The 18,040-nt window shown below is 42.6% G+C and overlaps 1 protein-coding gene across 6 annotated transcripts in view; it reads right to left on the bottom strand.

Moving 5' to 3' along the window:
* Pag1 (phosphoprotein membrane anchor with glycosphingolipid microdomains 1) overlaps positions 1-18,040 on the bottom strand; it is a 137,592-nt gene that overhangs the window by 38,979 nt on the left and 80,573 nt on the right. The window contains exons 1-2 of one of the 6 annotated variants that reach the window (XM_028765970.1): positions 8,898-9,016; positions 8,121-8,214 (exon numbers count right to left, since the gene is read on the bottom strand). The exons of 4 other annotated variants lie outside the window; for them this stretch is intronic. The gene's annotated coding sequence lies outside the window, so the exon portion shown is untranslated. Of the gene's footprint in view, positions 1-8,120; positions 8,215-8,897; positions 9,017-18,040 lie in introns of those variants that run through there. One more of the 6 variants, XM_028765962.1, reaches the window with a different exon arrangement.

Here is an 18,040-nt window from a genome sequence, read left to right as displayed (position 1 = left end):
CCACCACTGCCCAGCTTAAGCGTTGCTTTTGATTGAGTTCTTTTATTAACAAAATGAACAAATGATGGAATGACAAAATATTCAATAAGATTTTTTTTTCTAACGAAACAGAACTCCAGATTTCTCCCTATAATGAGGGCTCTGGGGATTGAACTCAGGTCCTCCTGCCACAAAAGCTAAGAACTCTGGCTTTTTTCTTCATCTTTCCTGGCTGAGAGTAAGATCAACATTCATTTGCACGGGACCTGGTACTCAGCAGGTGCTGTTTAACTGTCAGATGCCACTGATCCTATGCGTAGCAGTAAGGTGCCAAGCAAACCGAGGCAAAGCCAGCATCACCCAAGAGCCATGCATGACGTGCCTGTGAGGGTTTTCACTGTCAGGACAACCTCTCTCTATGCCTGTTGGATGGAGAGTTGGGGTAAGCCACAGGCCGCTCTGTTTGTTCATTCTCTTTGAAACTATGTTTCTCCCCATGGCTCAAGCCAACCAATCACAAACAGCAGGAGCATCCTGTGATGGAGCCTATTGCTTCCCAAGGCAGCAGTCTTCAATCTCAGCTGCACATTAGGAACACATGGGAATTTTGAAGAAATGCCTGTAGAGGTTGGGTTAATTAGTTTTGGGGTACAATTTGCATGTGGGGACACTAAGAACCTATGGGTGATCTTACTGAGGAGTCAAAATTGAGAACTACTACTCAGCCTTGCACAGACAGCTCCCCCTCCCTCAGAGTCATTATGGGATTTAACTTTCAAGGTAATTATAAGAAAACCTTTTAAATGTGCTTGTAATCAAAACTCAGTGCTGACATAATACAGCTAGGAAATAATTTCTTGTACTAGCAATGACTGGCTCCAAAGGAACTGAACATAATTACTAGATGAAGAATGTCTCTATGATTAACTCTAAGCATAATGTGAACACTTCTCAGAACCCAAAATGTCCTAAAAGCCCCCAACATAAATGGGCATTCACAATTTTATTGGCCTAAATTAAATAACACATAACAGCACTACAGACTGTATTAAATAACATACCAAAGCTAATTATCACTCAAATGTATAATCTAAAGGCACATTAATCTAAACTCTTTCTCGGAAAATATACATTATTATGTGAAAAAATAATTTTATCACAAACTAAGCTACAATGTGTTATTTCAGTGTGGTTTAATTTTAGTTTCAGATTAACATGGGGCTGCCAAAGAACATGGTCTCCTTTTCCTACTGTGTAAGTGACTCTCACATGGCACTAGTGGTATTTTCAAAATTATGATTATTGTTGGTCAAGAGTTCAAAAGTGTCAAAATTGTAAATAATCCTGCTATAGAGTATATAATATGTACAAATCACTTTAATGGCAACATTTCAAATAGATTCTGTGACTATATTTACATATGCACTTTTAAGATAATATTCTAAACCATAGGTTTCCCCAAAAGAAAGACCTGGTTGGACCAGATTTTGTAGACAGAAAAACAAGATCTGAGCTGTAGATCATGCAACCAGTGCTCCCAACCCCTAATGTTTGGGTACCTATCCCTGAGTCTCTGAGCCTACAGCCCCTCTCTGGAGCATCTGGAGGGCAAGGGCAACATGTACTCTATTGCACAAACTCAGGCTGTAGGACTGGAGCTGGTCTCCAGCCTTTGCTGAATGCCTATGCTTTGCCAACCTCTGTGCAGCTCTGTCCAGTGGAAGATTTTAGTAAGGGGAGAAACGCTCACTGTCTCCAGAAGTTCTCCTTACAAATGAACTTAGGCCAACTACAGTCATTTACTATGTCCATGTGAAGTGTATCTGCCCTAGTTTTTCTAGTTCATCATTAGCCTCTTATAGTAGCATGCTATAATAAACTAGTATTGATACACAATTATCATTTAATTCATATTTTCTTAGCCTTTACCTAATTTTTTTGAAGACGAGAGTCTCTGGTTGGCCTCAGACTGGAAGCCATCTTCTTGCTTCCACCTGGCAAATTCTGGGAGGTGGGTTGTGAGCCAGCACCCAGGGGTTCTGATGATTGGCTTTGTCTCCCACCCAGGATGGTGTGTTACATGTAGTTGCTGTGCTCTTGTGGCTTTCTTTAGAGATGAGGAGGAGAGAGAAAGAGAAGGGCCAGGGAATGGAAGGCACAGGCACTCTTAGGAGGCCAGCGACAGGGAAGGGGGAAAGAGAGATAAATGGACACCAGCTTTTCTCCTGTAGGACTGAGAGGGCAAACTCCCAGTTACTGCTCTCCTGTTCTCTAGTGTGAAGGAAAGGGCAATGCTAATGAAGTAATCTTGAGTTTTAATTATGAGAAATATGCCCTGCACAGGAGAAAGGTTAAAGTTCAAAGGAATGTGACATTTGGAAGGACCTGGCATACAGTCTCTGATTTTTACTATTAAGCCTAAAAAACAAAGGACAGGACAGAGCACTAGAAATAGCAGTCATTTCACAAACAACCATGAGAATATTGTATAATTTGCCATCACTGGCTTGGGAAAATTATTTTTTAAAGCCCACAGAGATTCTCTGATCATTTTCCTGCCAATGTTTATGTGAAACATTTCCCAAACAAGGCTGATTCATGAAAATTCGTTAGATCACAGCAGAGAATGTTAAAATGTTTGTGTCCCTTACAGAGATGCCAAGCGTTTGACTCTGACTGAGCTGCATTATAAACGTAACTATAAGGCTAGAAATCTCCTCCAGGTCGCCAAGCGCAGCTCACCGACAGCTTTTTTCTAGTACAGATGACTTGTTCTTTCAAAGTTTGAAAAAAACAACTAGTATGTAAAGGGGACACAAACAGTATAGGGATTTGCAGGTCATCTAAGGAGGTTATCGCCAGGGTCAGAAGGCTCCAGGAGGCCTGGCATAGTAGGGAACTTGGTGAGCCCTGCTTATGACATTGTCTTCTAGTGAAATGGCCCTCCCAGTAGACTTCAGGATTTCCTCTGCGATTGATCAGGCCTCAGAGCCAATCACAATGCTTAGGAGGCTGCCTGTCTTTAGTCAATCAATATGTATATAGTAATAAAGTAACTGTACTTATGGATTACAGGACTGGCAAGATCGCAGCTGGGCCACAGCAGTCACAGTCGTTCACAGCACTCCCTCACCTGTGGGAAACCCTGGGCTCAATCCCTGATGTTGCACAAACAAACAAGCACACCTGTGATTTGGGGGCTGGCGAGATGGTTCAGCGGTTAAGAACACTTGTTGCTCTTTCAGAGGACCCAGATTCAATTCTAGCATCTAGGGTCGGGGAACAGAATCACCTACAACTCCAATTCTAGGGCATGTGGCACCCTCCTTTGGCCTCCCTGAAAACCAAGCACACACATTCTTCAAATATACATGCAGGCAAAACACTCCCATACAGAAAATAAAAATAAATAAATCTGAAAACAAAAGAGTGGTAAGATTCCAATTACAACAAATATAAACTTTATTTCAACAGTTTTCCTGGACTTCATTAAAAGTATGGCCTTTCCTTTGACTTTCAGGATTAAAGTTTTGTAACATGACTAGTCTGTACCAATTCTGCACACACGACTATAAGTACTAATGTGGTAACAGCAATGTTTCCTAATGTCTTCTGTCAACAATCTGCTATTCATTATATGTATAAGGAAACCACATTTAACTAATACTGAAAACGACAGACAACTGAGACGGGAATGTTAAATGTTTGCACAAACCCTAACCATTAAGTGTGCTTGCTCAACCACCTTTCCCTGTGGCACGTTCTAAAACACTTTCTCAAACATTATAATTTTCTTAAATATTTAGCTCATCATGTCATCTATCAAACACTATAAAAACAGAAATGAAGTCTGAACCTTTAGTATTCTAAAGTGTTTACAACTCCTGGGGCATGTTGAATCCCAGTGATTTTCATGGTGCAGCTGCCAGGAAGAACTCACTGCTCGGGCCGGGCACTCTAAGACATTACAGAAGGTGAAGAGAAAGAAGATGGGGTCTTGGGGACATGGGCAGGTGGAAAGTCAGGCTAGCATGCTTTCCCACTGATGGCATTTACAAGGACTGCACCAGGGACCTGGGGCTTTCTAACAAAAGCTGATCAGGTTCTGGAGAACACCTCAGAGCTCAGGCAGCCAAGACTCAAGCATCCCACACACCAAGCAAGGCTGGTGTGTTAGGACAATGAGGACAATGTGTGCACAGCTACCCGTGACTCACATCTACTGAAATTTTTATCTTCTTCTTTTTTTAATTGGATATTTTATTTATTTACATTTCAGATGTCATCCCCTTTCCCTAGAAGCCTCTATCCCTAGAAGCCCCTATCCCATTCCCCTCCTCCTTTTTGCTTTTATACCATTTGAATTACATGCAAGTATTCAGGTCAGTTCTAGGTTGAGGAACTAGCAATACAATAGATGCAAATAGTCAAGGACCAAGCAAGACAATAGCCACAAATAGTCAAAGAACATGCAAGACCATAAACAAAATTCTGTGAACACTCCTGTGATCATTGTTTCTAACGGCTTATCAGGATGACCAAAATATCTAAGCCTACTTCCCTGTCCTAGCCCAAAAGTCATTTCATGTCTGAAGCCTACTTCCTTGTTCTAGCCTAATATTTAGATTCCTGCCTGAGATTACTTCTTTATCTTCTTGAAGCAGAACCCAAATTACTGCCTAACAGATCATGGAGAAATTCTGGTCTCAGAACTAGGATCAGTTGTTTCTCCCAGGAATGTCTGATTGTTTGGGTTTAGAACATCATTAACCATAAAGCAATGAACACAATTCCCTTTTCAAACTGTTCATTAAAACACACAGAAAAGGACTTTGTAGAATTATTTCACCTTTATCCTAACAGCCCCCCTCCTCCTGTTTCCTATACCTCAGTTTACTCCTGCCATGCTTTTCTTTCCCTGTGTTGTGAGTGTGCTCCTAGCATACGGCAGGCTATCAATGGTCCCAAGTTTATAAAGATGCAAAGACCTTAGAGACAGTTCAGTTCTATCTGGCATATTTTACAAATGAGAAATGGCAGGTCCCAGTGGCTATCATCTCAAAGTCTGCCTGGAAGGCAGGGATCCCAAAAGGAGTTTATCATTTCCTCAGCATAGGGCTTGTCTCCATGCCATGAGAGTCTCTTTTCTCTTCTTTTCTTAAAGATGGCACCACCCAAGAGAGGCTGGTAACTCTTCTCCCCACCACAAAGAATACACGAATTAGGAAGCTCTATAGTCTATACCTCACTTTAGAGAGTCATTAGCAGGTAAATCCTCTCTAATTCATACCTGCAAAACATGTCTGATTATAAATTCAAAACCGTTCTCTTCTGGGGCCATGGTCGGGGAATCACGTCTATTAAGAGTCCTCTGAACATACCTGGGGAGGGTCTGGGTTCAGATGAGACCACAGGAATCAGGTGAGGGACAGAAATGGCTACATCTTATCTGCTGGCACATCAGCCTCAGCTGAGAGTGCTCTTGAAGGTGGCAAGTCACGGTGTAGCAAGGAGCTCAGTTCCCAGTGAGAGGGTACTGGGTCTGGTGGGAATCCTGTGCAGGCCTGTGGTACAGTGTACCATGAGGGCCATGAAAAAAATGTCTGGAATTCTGTCTTTTAATGATCACTATCACGGGCTCACTTTAGACAGAAGAAGATTATGAATTGTTTTTCTACAGAGATAAACACAGTCAGACAAAGGCAGTGTTTCCAAACATGATGAGGTAACATACTGTGCATGCCTCTGTGGAGGTGGCTGTGTGTTTCTAGCTCCAGCTCAGCTGGGATGGTCCAGGGGCCCCTATGATGGTAGGTTAAATGCATGCTAAGCCCAGATCCCACAGCTGCTGGACCCTGAACTTGTGTTTCATCTCTAGTAAAATGGCCATCCTAAGAATCACAACAGGGTAGCCATGCCAATTGCCCCTCCCTTTCCAGGAGCCATGATGTGTCTGTTAAACAGAAACCACCCTTAAGACTTTAGGATAGCTTCCCTTCATACAGATCTCTCTTCACAGGGATAAGGATGACTTATACTAAGTTCACACAAGACCCTTACTCTCCTCCCTTCAGGACAGTTCACAGCGAACCATTTAATAAGGGTTCCTCCACGGATCTGGTTGCCTGTGAGCTCCTACCCCTGTCCTTTTTGATGAGCTGTGCTCACAGGTGTGGAAAGCCAGGTGTCAATAGCAGTGACACTGCTCAGGCCTGGAGTCCAATGGTGGGCTTCAGACTCAAGAGAAAAAAATGGGTTTCTCTTGGATGCTAGAGTCAATAATGGGCCAGCAGGTCCTCTGTAGATATCCTTGCCACCCAAACAGCACCTTCACAGACCTCATGACACAGGCAGGAGCAGCTGGCCCAGTCTTTTTCAAATGCCCTCATTCAGTGCCATATTCTACCTCACACCCTCAGCAATCCCGTATATTTATATAAAATTTTATATTACAAGCAATCTAAAATGCACCAATTGGAATAAAAAAAAAGAGGAGAAGGTTGAAGAACTTAGTTTTTTTATTGGTATCTGTTACTTAGTCTCAAACACTGTCACGTTAATGCACTCCTCTATCTTCTGCCTCAGCGTGTCCACCACCGTCATTGTTATTACTGTGGTTTGTAACTGCTGGGCTCAAACGTGCATCCTCATGCACACGAGGCACATACACTGTCCCTGAGATTTAGTGCCCGCCCTTCTTTTACACAGAGACTTTTTTTTTCTAAAGTTGGCGTCTTTAAAGTTGTGAGCACTCTCTCTCTCTGTGTCCCCTGCCATACACTGATTACTCTCTGAACATCTCAGATATGCTGTTTCTCTAATCTGGTGGCAGATGATTGTCCCCATGAGCTCCAAGCTGACACTGCTGGCACTGATAGGAGCACTGATGTACAAGGAGCTACCCTCGAGGCTGTCTGGAACGCGCAGGAAGCCTTTCTGAATTTCTAGCACTGAAATGATTGAAGCCACAACGTAGATGGGCACCCTGCTCTCATAAGGATCCTTTATGTAATACATGCATAATGCAGTGTGAAGAAAGGAACCAAGGAAAACGGTTGCCCAAATTATAACTTGCATCTTGGTAATGAGAAGCTATTAAAATGTATTTTAAAAACTCCCTAAGCTGATGTGTTTCTTAGAATTCAGCAGTTCCCACTGCTCTGCTCCCATTCTGTATGCACAGCACAGAGCCCTGCCAAGACCATTACAGTGAGCAAACAATGTCCTCTCTGTCAGAGCCGAGAATGAATAGTATCACAAAATCCTCCTCCAATGTACAGCAGACACTCCCCCAACCCTTCCGAGAACAGCCAGGGAGGGTGAGGAACATCTCAGGGTCTAGTGAAAATATCCCTTTGCTACAAACTAAATAGCAAAGGAGGAATTTCACAGAAATGATATAGCAGCTTGTATTAAGGTCCAGGAATTGAGTCACGAGTGCTGGAACTGAGAATGGGCTCTACTGTTGCCTTTCAGCACAGGTGCCTGCTAAGTTTATGATTCACAAAGGGAGAGCCTGGAGCTATTCCTGTGGATATGCAAGACGAGGCTGGCCCACTCCACTAGGGTTCTGAGGTCTGCCTATGTCTCCCCCTCAGTTCCTCTTTAGAAGAGGTATTAAGGACATTATCTTCCAAAATGAGATGTTTATAAAGCATTTTGTATGAACCACTGAAAGCCTAACTTAGAGTGCATTTTCAGGAAAAAAAAATACCCAGAGATTTCTTAATTATTTTTTCTTGTTAAGTCTTAGTTGGTGTAAAACATAATGGTCCAGGACCACCTGTATGACATTTATAGAACATATACTTTATTTGTCCTCTAGTTAGAATCCTTCAACTATTTCATCATAAAGGAATGCATGTTATTTTCAGTCTAAACACAAGGACTCTCTCCCCTCCCTCTTTTCCCACACACTTGCTGACCAGTCCCATGACCTCCCAGGGCGAGATGGTGTTCTCTTGGTGATACAGTTAGTGAGGCTGCAGACGGAAGTAACAGCCTCCCTTTCTTCTCTCTCCCCCTTTCACTCACATAGACCTAGTCTGCAGCAGAAGGGCCCATCAGATCTCTGTGCTGTCCCAGTATCGTCTGAAACCACAAATCACGTGTTCCCTTCTTCCTGCAATGGCAGTATTTACCTTGGAGAAATGGCTGTCCAGAAAAGTATTTCTAAGTTCTGTAATGTGTTCTGCTCAAGTGTTATTATGCTGAGATTCTCTCTTCCTTCTTGGCCTGTAACCAAAGAGAAAGAAAGAGTGTCTGGGGGCAGGGCATGCATGTGGACAGGCTGTGAAAGACTCTTGTCAGCTTACTGTAAAAACCGCTGGCCCGTGGAGCACACACTCAACTCCACATTCTTTTTAAAAGAAGCCGTAGTTTTAACTTCTAAATGGGCAAAAGTGCTGGCGATACTCAAAACACACACACCCTTTTCCTCTGAAATAACAGCCATGTTAGTGTTGTTGGATCAAATATAGATCAATTTACTTGTTATTCTCAAAGTCTTTCTAGTTTGTGACAGATAAATCTGTAAATTACTGTATTACAATTAAAACCAAGTAACTGTTACCTACATTTGAGATAAAGAAACCCTCAATATTTATATGAAAAGAACATATAAATTCTTGCTTTTGGCATGACTCAATCGACTTTCCCATAGAAAGGAGGGTGTGGTGGTGTGACCGTCAGGACCCAAGGGCATTCGGGGATAACCCCATCTCAGTCCATCTTTGCCCCACTGTGGAAATGAAGGCAAGTGTGGGGAGACAAGCCCCTCATCTGCCCTGACTCATCTGCTTGCACATCCTGTCACTGCCCAGCCCTTCTCTCACCTCGCATGCCTCTCTGCCCCAGTTCACACCTGCAAAAAATCTCAGAACTGAATATGTAGCATATTTAAAAATATTTGTCTATACCTGTGTGAGCGTGCTGTGCGTCTGAAGGTCATGTGTGTGGGTGCCAGTGGAGGCTGGAAGACGCCTTGGAGCCTCCAGAGCTGGAGTTACAGGAAGTTTGAGGCACCAGACTCGCTCCTCTAGAAGAGCAACAAGTATTCTTATTAAGAAGCTGCCTCCCTAGCCCCTGGACACTTTTTCACACAGGACACCGTGATAGGGGTGGTGATGGGGGAGAGGAATGGAGTGAACAATGAGGGATGAGTTTATTCATATTTGTGTGAATATGAATAATGAATTATAGCTGCTGACTAAGACCAGGACTTCTCAATTATTTTAGCAGACAAATTCTATTATGTTTGGTTTTTTAACATTCAATTGTGAGCAGAAGGTGAGCCACCCAAAATTATATTTACTGTTGCTCTTTGGATATATCCTAATTTCTGAGTGTTGCTTTCTTCTGCTGCAGACTCAGCAGGCTGTATTATAGTAAGATACAACTACTTTCACTGACAGTCTTCAAGGGAGAGAGGCTGCCTTTGTTTGCAATGCAGTCAGCTACATTGTTACTTCCTGATTTTTAAAATAAATCTAAAAATATCAGGAGACACATAATCACGGGTTGTCTTCCTCTGTCAATCACACAGAGTGGGAGGGCCAGGCTTTTTTGGAGGAGCACTCCTGGGTAAGTGAATTCCATTGTTCCCTTTCACGTCAGATTCCTCCCAGGCTCCTGCATTCACTTCGATTTATATGTAAGTTCTAATTGCAAACCTCTTGGCTTCTCTGTCAATGCCAAGCACAGGAAACTCTTGAATCAGTCAGAAAGATGAGCAAGATTTAATCATTCAAGGCCACTGGCTACAGGTCAGGTTTTTTTTATGCATATTAGAAACAGTATTTCAGGGCTGGGGATGCAGTTTGCCGCAGAGCACTTGTATAGCATGCTCAAGGGTCTAGGTTTAGTCCTCAGAATCACACATACAGTCAAAGAAGAGCACCATTCCTTTTCTATTACTAGATGTGAACGAAGCGCCTGACTTAAGCACTGAGCAGTCTGGAGCACTATATAATTTTGAATTGTCAGAATAGCTAGAGCAGGAGTTTAAAATGTTCCAGGGAAATAAAGTGATTGAGACAGTGTGGTTTTATTGCAAAGGTAGACAGACACATTGATTACATCAGGCAAAATTTACCACCCATGCAAGCAAACCCATATATTTATATTCTTTTATTTACAAGGTCAATTGCCTTTTAACAGAAGTGTGAATATTACTCAATGGAGAAAGAACAGTCACTTTAGGAAACAGGGATGGACAGGTAGTAGTCACATACAAAAGAGGAGAGTGAACTCTGAACTCACAGCACACTAAAGTTAAGCTGAAACGAAAAATGTAAGAGGTGAAACCACAAAAACTACTGAAAAAGAAAATGGGCAAATCTCCATGAACTCAGATCTGGCCAAGGGAGCTACTGATATGATGCCAAGTTCACAATCAATAAAATAAAAAATAAAAATTGTGAATTTTAGAAAACACTATATATATATTAAAGATGATATCCCAAAGAAAAAGAGAAATAGGTGCAAACCACCTGATAAAGGAATTGCAGCCTGAATATATAAACACCTCTTAAAACTCAATAAGATATCCAAACCCCAAACGAGCAAAGACACCGAATAGGCATTTCTCCAAAAGAACTTATAAAATAGCCCATAAGTCCTCATGTGGCCAATGCCATCGTCAAAGGAATACAAGTGTGAGCCACAGTGTGGCTTCATATCCTCCAGCAGAACAGTACTGTGTTCTGCTGGGAAGTGAAGACCCTCTGCTGAGAGAGCAAGATGATCATCCACTTTCCAAATAGTCTAGACGTTCCCAAGGAAATGCTAACCACAGAGCTATCACAGCTCTACTCCTAAAGATATACGAAGAGAAGCAACCACAGAAACTCCCCAGAAGCACAGAGGTTCACAGCACCATGATTCACGAAAGCCAAACACCAGAAATAACCCCCAGAAATAGCCCATCAACTAGTGAACAGAAACTAAAATGGCAAACACATACTGATTATTAGTCACTCTAGAGTCGAATGTCATACTGACATAGGGTCAACATGGTTGTACTCAGAACACACGGCAAGGGAAAGAAGCTGGTGACTATATAGTATGAGATCCCATTGACAAGAAATATCCAAAAACAGTTAAATAAGGAAAGTCGGATACATAGAGAAAGAGTGAGTGCTTAGAGCTGGCGAGGATGGGAGGTAGAGCCTGTGGTGAAGGGTGACGGAAATGTTCTATGAAGCATGCGTGTCCCACTCCATGCTAAACCCATGAACTGCATCTTCAAGCACATGATAGGTCAGTAAAGCTCTTACTGAAGAAAAAAGATATTCCAAAAGATGCAGGCATTCTAGTATTTTCCATATCAATCTCAAAGAACTGTGGCAAACCCCAGTCTAACTCTGTCTGCATCACTAGAGCACCTAGCTTCAGGGCACGCTGTCAAGATCTGTTTGAGCTGTCCTTAGTAGACTCCTTATGGTCTTCCTGGTCCTTCGGGGCTCCTTTCTGTGTGTGTCTATCTGTACGTGTGTACACTGCAAACAGAGACTGAGCTAAACCAGTCCAATACTTTCAACTTAATATCTCCTTATATCTTGTGGGACTTTTGGGCTCCTGAACCCAGCTGACTGTTCACCTTTCTGTTCCTCAGCATGTTTTACTGAAGGTTTCCTCATGACTGGCAATACGTTCTGAACATCAGTGAATGACACTCCCAGGAAAGTCCAAACAAGGAGTTTATGATATGCTTGAAACTCACCTGAAAGCTTGCTCCGTCTAAAGCCACTTAGCTATGGGAATGGTTCCTGTGGTATGACATCTGCCTGGCCCAGCAGGAAAAGTCATCCCACTGGTCAGACTGAGACAGTAGCATCTCAGCACGGGAGAGTACAACTGAACAATTGAATTACACCAGTACTGAGCAAACCTCCAATGTGGATGGGAACAGGTGGGTGTTAGTGGGGCGCATTTAATAGCCTAAGTACTTCATGCTTTAGCTACAACCAATCTGGTTTTGGTGAAGGCAAGAGGATGTGTGTGATAAAAAGTGTCGAGAAAGGCAGACAGGAGGAGACTTCCTCTTAAGGTTTTTGTCCCCACCCCACCATGGGTAGCTCAAAGGCAATTCTCCACTGCACGTGGCTGGCTAGTCAGAGGTGGTACAGAGCCTGACTTGTGCTGCCTTGCATACTTCTTTATACAGAAAGCTAAAGATCACAGCAGCCTTTTATCAGTCCCACTATCCTGCCAAATCAGTTTGGAGCTAAAGATGAAATGTGCATTTCCTTCCGGTCGGCCTTGCCTAAGCCCCGCCTCTCTTTCCTGAGCCATTTGTACTACACTGCTTACAGTTTCTGTGACAGCTCTGGAGTTCAGCTTTGGGGTACTCAGTTAAAGGTCAGGGTGTTCCTGATTCCTGCTCTGTCTGACATTTGTTGTAGAGCCATCTTTCCTGATGGAATTTCATTCAGATAAGGCCTAATGTTGACTAAGGATTAGGATAAAGCCCCAAGAGCCCTTCTCCAGGAAGATAGCAGTTTAATAATCCGCTCCCCTGGGATATGCCTACTAATTAAACCAGTTAATTTTACACATCTCCAATTTGTCAAAATGATAAATGTCAGCAATTTGATAGATTTTTGGTAAAAAAAAAAACAAAGTCCATAAACTATTGCATAGTACTTCCCATTAGCTCACTGGCATTTTGGGATGTGTTCAACAAATTAACAATAAATCAGAGATCTCCTGCAAAGAACACATACCTCTGTCCATTAAATTTGAACATCCAGTTCTTCTAAGCAATCAGCCCTAACTGTGTCCAGTGGCTCAGCAGTACAGTGGCAGCAACAGACAATGTGACAGGCTGCCAAGGACTGCAGTGTGGAGAAACTAGCATCCTGCTCCTGTGTCCTAGGGATCAGTTGCAGCCTGCAGGCATCTCCCTCACTATGCTCTTCCTGTTCTGAGGCTCCTCTCTCACCAGCTCTCCCAAGTTTCTTCCCCCTCCCCCAGCCCTGAGCCACCATCCCGGTGTCCCTGGCAGTTACTTTCACTCCATCAGCTGATGCTCTGGGGTCATTGTTCCTGCACTCCAACAGCTGAGAGTGTGACGTATGCAGAGTGGCAGGCCATTAAGAAGAGGGCTTTCTGTGGTTTATTTTCCTTGTTGCAAGTGAAAAACTGGAAGAGGCAACAAAGGGTGGCTGAGAGGCAGCGCAGAGGCTGCCTTGACTGGAGGATGCCTTAGGGATGTCAGGTTTTTTTTTAATTATCAAAAAGATTATAAAGACAACACTAGGAAAATACTTCCCTCTGGAAATTCTATTAAAGGATTCGGCTAAAAAAATTATCTCTCCAAGATTAATATGCTGTTTTGAATTTTAGGGAATCCTTAGATACATATTCTCATACCATCTACAGTTTTCAGAACCTAGGGAGGACAGCTAACAATTTAATACCAATACTGAATGATGAACAATTGGAATTTTATCGGCAAAAGCTTTCTATTTATAAGCTGTTACTTGCAGAGAGGCTTACAATGATACAATGAATACAAATGTTATCTATACACATGGACCACAAGTGTGGCTTGGGGATGAATCCCTTGCAGTTTTAATACTAGAAGAGACGTGAAGGAGTGATGGAGTGCACACCAGGAAGACAGGCTTCGTGGCTGGTACGGACAGACTAGGTTAGAATACGTAAGTCGTTACGTATTACATGTAAATGTTAGCAGTTAGGACATTCCAGAGCACACGACCATGGCATCTGAACAGAACATTCCAGAGCACACGGCCATGGCATCTGAACAGAACATTCCAGAGCACACGGCCATGGCATCTGAACAGAACATTCCAGAGCACACGGCCATGGCATCTGAACAGAAGGCAAGCGGTATAGACACCAGCATGGAAACTGGTTTCTGAGATTCATGCTGCTTCAGAGAACAGAAAATACATAAAATGATTCTGCTTATGACTAGTTTGTAAATTGGAAGCAAAAGAAATATTTAAGAACATTCTCAAGGTGACTATGAGAGTACATGCCAGCAGACAGGAGGCTGAGGCAGGAGGATAGAGAGTTCAAGGCCAGTCTGGTCTATATTGTGAGCCTTCATCCATGACCATAACTAAAAAAGGCTACTCTGTTAGACACTGCAAACACACATGCAACAGGAACAAAAGCAATGGCAAACTCTCTCAGTCACCCACTTGAACATCTGTCAATGTTATTATCTTTCTTCCGAATATGAAAATCCCTCATTTCCCAAGGCCTCCCACTTGATATGGTTCAGAAGCAACTCTTTGCACTGAGGGTTGTGCTGCCACTTACAAGCTTCTAGCTCCAGACTGACTGTCTCACTGTGATGGGCATCTTACAGAAAGGGCATCTGTGACAGACTTGTCTATCACAGCCCCAGGTCAACCCTCAAACTGCGTTTTTCAGGCAAAATAAAGCAAAAGCCCAATTTCCAGTGGGCTAATGTGTGTCCCAGCACTCCAACAGAACCATTCAATAAACACAGAGAGCTCAGTACATACTGGCTGTGCCATGACATGATACGTTTAGAAGAATTAAAGAGGAAGCTATACCTCTGCAGGGTGGCACACTCACACTGCTGAACTGTATAAACTGAGTATACACTCTTATCGGCAACCTTTCTAAGACATTAGGGGGTTAAGTTGTCTATGTAAAAGTACACACACACACACACACACACACACACACGCACACTCGCACATACACACACATTGGAAGAATCCACTGAGGTTTTGTTGTCTTAAATCAAGGGCAAAGCCTGGCACACTTGGAGCCACTGCAGCAGCATGCCTTGCTGACACCTGGATCTTAGCCCCAACACGGAGAGGTGACACAAGCTATTGCTGTCATTCAAGTCACACATTCTGTGCTACTTTGTTATGATAGCCCGGGAAGCCATCAGAATTGTCGAATGGCAAAACCAGCCACATTTCCTATCTTATCTCTGCCTTGGCACATGGCAAAACCAGCCACATTTCCTTCCTTATCCTGCCTTTGAGGCAGAGAGAGGAGGGAAGACAGGCAATACTCAGGGCATTCAGCTCTCTCTCACAGCAACATGGACAGAGCATCCCAGTCACTGCTCTTTCTTAGTTATAGAAATTCACAGAAACATGGCAGTTACAGGCAGGTCCACATCATTCACTAGCCACTTCCAAGATGGAGCTTGCACTTTTTATTTTTTTTTAAAGATTTATTTTTATTTTATGTGCATTGGTGTTTTGCCTTCATGTGTGTCTGTATGAGGGTGTTGGATCCTCTGGAACAGGAGTTACTGACCATTGTTAGTGCCATGTTGGTGTTGGGAATTGAACCTGGGTCCTCTGGAAGAGCAGCCAGTATTCATAACTACTGAGCCATCTTTCCAACCCCTGGAGATTTTACTTTTAAACATAATTTTCAGGAATAGCCTGCAGAATTAATTATAAAAACACCTTAGCAGAATGAAAGAGAAAATTCCATAATTGTAACTGTGAGGTAGTTGTGAAAGGCTGGCTGGGATCGTTGGGAGTGACTTTTGCTTTACTAGAACACACAGTATTAAGATGGCCATGTTGGATCACTGTTTGTTAGTTTTGGCACCAGGACTGAACCCAGGCCTTGCATGTGGAAGGTGAGTGCTCCTTATTTTCTTTGCTTCCTTTCAGTTAGTTCCTGTGCCGACTTGTTTCAGAAAAGTCTCATAGGATCCATGCTTTAGCGGCCACCTGGATTTCTGACATCTTCTTCATCTTCAATGTGTAATGGCATTTGTGTTCTGTTCTTCAGGACTGTGCCCATTTCAGAGTAGGCTTTGGATAATCTTAGAGCTGAGAGCAAACTCAGCTCCACTCTGAATGGCAGCAATAAGGAAACCGAGGCCCCACAAGGATCATAAAACGCTTTAGGATCAGAGCCAGTAGCAAAATCTCAGCAACTACATTTCCTGACCTCTGCTGGTGATGAGGACTTGTTCTGTAATCAGATGAAACCCTCACCCAAAGATTGCTACAAGGTTGCACTCAGCAGCTGGGCCCAAACACCCACTTGAACATGGCGTGGTTCCAAGATGTCTCACTTCAGTATGATGGCACTAATCATGTGTATTTATAATGTGTAATGATTTGTATTTATGCTTTAATGTATTATAAAAATTTTTAAAATTTTATTTAATATCTAAAACATATTTCTTTTAATATCTCTGTAGAGCTAATGAACATCACATATAAGCCTAGCTTTATTTCCTTGCTGTTTTGGTGATATTTTAAACGACAAATGAAATTTGTATGAATTGTACTGTATGAAGTTCTTTGCCTGGCTACTCCAAAGATGGAGTCTCCATCACCTGACTGACCACAGAAGAGGGAAAATGAAAAGGGACAGAGGAAATAAAGAAGAAAAGGGGGAAATTAAAAACAGGTTGTAGGTTGGCATAGTGACATACACCTTTAATTCCAGCAATCAGGAGGCAGAGACAGGAGGATCTCTGTGAGTTTGAGGGTGCCTTGGTCTGTTATAGTGAATTCCAGGACTGTCAGGGCTACATAGTGAGACCTTGCCTCAACAACAACAACAACAAACAAACAAACAAACAAAGACAAAAACAAAAAAAAAACTAAATAAAAGTTCTATAGAGAGTTTGATGCAAAAAGTGATCCCAAAAACATGGCTGCTGATGGCTGCGAGCAATTTGCTCATACAGGACATTTCAGGACATTTTGGCCTCAGACAAAATACTCAGGAAGAGTATTAGTCCATTTCTCTGATATGTGTTTCCAACTTATTTGAAAGTCACATGTATTCTGGTTCTACAAACTTGAGAAAGGATCACCATTTAAAATCCTTGTTCTCCCTGCCTGTTAGAACAACACTCTTTGGAGCTGCTCTCTTCTGACCAGTCACATGTGACAATGGAGTCCCCTTTCTTACCACTTTCTTTTCCACTAACTGCTTTCCACTGTCCAGCGAACAGACTGTCCAATAATCTTAATAGTGTCAGAGGGACATACAGATACTGAACTCTAGTTGATTCTATTCACCAAAAGGAGAAGTAAACAGTATGTTACATTTACCCCTAGAAAGCTGTTAATGGTAAATACATTTGATTTCCTCTTTTAGAAGAATTAGCTCAATAAATAAGTGGACTAAAGAGCTGAACAGGTCATTTACAGAAAGAAAAAAAACTAACAAAACTATGTTTTTTAAAGAAGCTTTGAACTTTGTTGGACTCCAGAGGATAACGTAGTTGGAGTTTAGCATGTAAAAGGGAAACAGTGAAGAATGGTTTCAATCACCTGCCAACATGTAGAAAGGTGTCACACAGGATTAGAAAGGAAGGAAAGCATTTCTTGGTCTGAGTAAAAAGCAAGAACACAGCAGCAGTTTCCTTCTGCAAATGGCATTCCGTTTTCCTTTTAGTCTGCATCAACAGGTGTTACTATGGCAACTGTTGTAGTTAAGAAGTAGCAAAGGTATAAGAAAAACTATATAAAACCACTACAGAAAGGTACATTGTAGCAAAGTGCATCTCAGACCGAGAGTACCCACGGACTTGACACGCCATTTCATCAGGCCTTTTATGGTGTTTCAAAGGGGTGCTGTTAGTAGAAAGCCCACTGGCTCGGGAGCAGGGTCCTTGGAGGGAGCACAGTGAGGATCTAGACAGTCAGGGGAGGCTGTGTCCCTCAGTTTGTCCTAGGCACTGGCTTAGACCTCTACTGCGAATAGTGAAGTTCATCTCTGTGATGACATTGGTGGGACGGGGAAGGATACTGTGGTGTATACTATGCCAGCACCTCTAGAAAGTGAACAGTATAATAGCTCTGTGTTTTGTATGCCGTATATTGTCAAAAACCTGGAGGCCACATGGGGAGTCCTCCCCTAGAGTTAGAGGAGAAACATGGCTGTGTGGTACCTCGACTGCAGACTTGTGGACTCCAAAACTACAGGTAGATAATTATTAGTAAAACAAAAACTATTGGTGTGGTTGTGTGTGTGTGTGTGTGCATGGTGTGTGGTCAAGTGAGTCTCTGTGTTCATAAGAGCCAGTGTGTACCCCATGTAAATGAGTGTGAGAGGC

Source organism: Grammomys surdaster, unplaced genomic scaffold (assembly GCF_004785775.1).
Source record: "Grammomys surdaster isolate TR1022 unplaced genomic scaffold, NIH_TR_1.0 63, whole genome shotgun sequence".
NCBI lineage: Eukaryota > Metazoa > Chordata > Mammalia > Rodentia > Muridae > Grammomys > Grammomys surdaster.
This window is presented reverse-complemented; position numbering and strand designations above follow the sequence as displayed.